We start from the raw sequence: 3,457 nt of genomic DNA on the forward strand, positions 1-3,457 counted from the left end.
GGTTCGAACCATTCCAATTTTTTTTTTTCGCATTATGTCCACAAGAGGGCAAACTAATACAAGGAAACATACTTGTATATGTATTAATACAAGGAAACATAACTATCTTGGTATCTTTATTTCAACATAAACGTCTTTGAAAACATTTACATACCTACACATTAAAACACATAAAACAATTATCTATAACATTACGTTATAATGGCGTCTCACCGCCAGGCCACACTGCCCGCGGAAGCGCTGCGAATAGCTTCGAAGTGAAGCCAGTTTCCTTTCGGCGCCCATGTTAACCGATTGTGTCATCCACACCGGCTGCGCCAGCGCGTTCAGTGCAGCGGCCCAGGCCAACGCCCACTCACAAAGAGGGCAGCTGCGGTGGTGTGTTTTTTTTCTCCACAATCGAATATCAATTTTCACATTCGAAGGTCCTTTTTTTTTCAAATTCGATTTTAAATTCGAATTTAGAATATTTGTTGACAGCCCTAGTTGAGAGGGGTAATGTAAACCTTTGATAATCTGTATAAAAAGGAAAATATTAGCGCCTAATAACCAGGTGTACGCTTAATCTGACTGTTTCTCTCTGGTTGGAATAAACATTCTTTCAGTGCATGTTTGCCCCACGTGGGGGTAACGTGCCTCCCTCTTCTGGATTTTGACAGAATTGTTCACATCTTTAACAAAATATTTAATTTTATGTAACATTATTACAGGCTGCAATGTAGAGTCTCTGAACATAACTGCCCATTGCTATTGGCAGCAGCAGCCTGCATACGAGACACTTAGGGGACATCAGTAATTTTTTTACCTTCACCAATAGTCTGCATGTGAGGTGTTTAGAGGAAATCTGTAGCTTCTGTAGCTCAGATCTGTACCTACAGAAAATAACCCGAGTTACAGTGATATTACTTACTACTAAATTGTATTAACGAACAGAACTACTCCTTCTCTTTCTATGCTTTATGTACTGAATGCATTGAATTTCCTCCGTGAGGTTGTAAAGAAATCCTTCTTTTTCTGTTATATTTCCTGCAGATTAGAAACTTTACAGCAGGAGAAACCATTTTGCAGAAGTCAAAAAGTTGTATTCGAATTAAAACTCTTTGGGTCTTGTCAACGCACATCTTATTGGATCACTTTATTTAGCGTACACAGTTCTGTTGGATTTTATTCAGACTGAAATTTTTTTTTAAAAACATATTGTTCATGTAACCACTGCTATTGTGAGCACGTTAGCAAGTTGCCATTAGCTGCCATTAAATTTTCCCTGACGACTTTGAGGGATCTCTTGGTTAAGGTCAGGAAAATGTTGTGCTTTAGGATAAAATTGATTTCTGTCAGAAAGGGCTTTCTTAGAGAAAGCCTACAAGGAAAACTTCTCTCATGTGCCAACCTCTCACTGAGCCTAAGTAGACTCTTATCCTTGTTTCACTTTGCCTTTGTTTTACCTCCAAGATCCCCCCTTCCTCCAGTTCTTGCACTCAGAGAGGACAAACACACACATAAAGTATTCACATCATTTTAACTTCCGATTCTATGGTACAATTGGTTAGGTATTTCATCCCTGGGACAAAGCTCTGTGTGTGTGTGTGTTTCAAAAGTGTTCCCCTAACTTGCTGCCATGTTGAATATCCACCATTATACACCACTCTCGCTCAGACAACCAGAGAGAGAAAACGAGAGCCGAGAGAAGCAAAGACACAGGCAGAAAAAGACGAGAAGACAGAGGAAAGCAGGAGAGTGGAAGATAAGAGGAGACTCAGGAGGCATTTGTCTGACAGGAATCCTGAATTTCCATTCCTTGTCACAGACACACAAATACACATATACACAAAGAAAGAGGGAGAGGGCGAAAAGAGGGAAAATGATTCACTCATGCTGCCAACCGTGGATGATGCCAAAATGATAATCATGCCCGAAACCCCACAATGATGCCAAAATCCATTGCCATTTCCCATTTTAGGCGATTGGCCAATACAATAAGTACATAATAGCATTTCAGTGTTTCCCCAAGATATGTTTTTTGGCAGTGTGAAAAGGCCCCTGAAACAGCATTTAGATGTGATACTAAAGCTCTCCATTGAAACCAATAATAATGAAATTCTGTGACAGCAAACCACGTGGTGATAAAGTTCTCCTGTTAAATCAACAACTGTCTGCCAAAGATTAAACCCTGAGTGGTGAGGGCTCTAATCTGTGATGTTATCGAGAGACAGATGCTGGAGCTCCTTCTCTGATAATGAGTTACAGACTGGCTCACTTTTGTTTACAGTTTTTCACAGTCACTTAAAACCTCCCCAGACTACATGATATCAGCCTGATAATGGCCCGATCAGATTGACACCAGGGAATGTGAGCTTCATGGATGACGACTTCTTATTTTACCCACGTTGTGTCACACAGTGAAGACAACCAAAGCAGCCTATGGGACATGTACAAAGATAAACATATTGGGACTAGGATCAGTTATCATTTGCCCTTTTTTGAGCCTTTGAGACAACTCTGGGCACACGTTTGATAGTGGCATATCACAAGTTCCATGATATTGATGAATCACAGCACAGTCTGCTGACCATGCTATAAAAATTGACAGTACTGCTTTTGCTTGACCAGTGCTGTGGAAAAATGTACCCTCCACTGTCCAGTCTTCCTCATCCAGCACCATTTTTCAACTACATGACAACAAGATTGCTTTAATTAGGTGTGTTTCTTATTTAACTATTCATTTTAAATTTTAGGTGTTCAAATATTTTTTTTTTTTTTTTTTTTTTTAATATTGTGTTGTTTTTAAATGAGTCACACACATCTGCTTTATGTGCTCCAGCAGTTAGTGTAAATTAAAGAAATCCACTTATTTTCCTCCCCCCTGCCCCCCTCGACTGCTGTCCACTCAGCAGTCGATCAATCAATCAATCAAGCGGGCATAGACTTGGGTGCCATCTATTTTTGATACCTTTCTGAAATTTCACCAAGGTATAACGGTATTTGTGTGCAGCCTGTTCCACCAGACTGACCTCTGGTGGTGCGTGAAGTACACCACATACACCACCTCCTCATTACAGCCTCTCTAGTATGAAGTTAACAGAAAGATAAGCATTTGACGCTATTGAAAATACCTGGGTATACCGTAATACGGCTGTAGCCGACTCAGAATTATGTTAGTCGAATCACATTTGGCTGTTCAATACAAATATTTTTTGGCGGGATGTTCAGGGTGACAGCGACATTCACGGAATATAATAAACATGCCAAGTTAGCCCTCTGAGCTAATACAGGCTAATTACGCTAACAGTATTGGGTAAGGGTTACTTTAAAAGTAATCAAAGTACGTTACTGTGTTACTTTTTAAAAAAGTAACCAGTTACTTTACTGCGTTACTCCCTGAGTAAAGTAACTCAATTACTTTAAAAGTACTTCCAACATTACTCCCTGAGAAAAGTAACTCAAGCACTTTTAAAGT

The sequence above is a fragment of the Epinephelus moara genome, chromosome 1 (assembly GCF_006386435.1).
Source record: "Epinephelus moara isolate mb chromosome 1, YSFRI_EMoa_1.0, whole genome shotgun sequence".
Taxonomy (NCBI): domain Eukaryota; kingdom Metazoa; phylum Chordata; class Actinopteri; order Perciformes; family Serranidae; genus Epinephelus; species Epinephelus moara.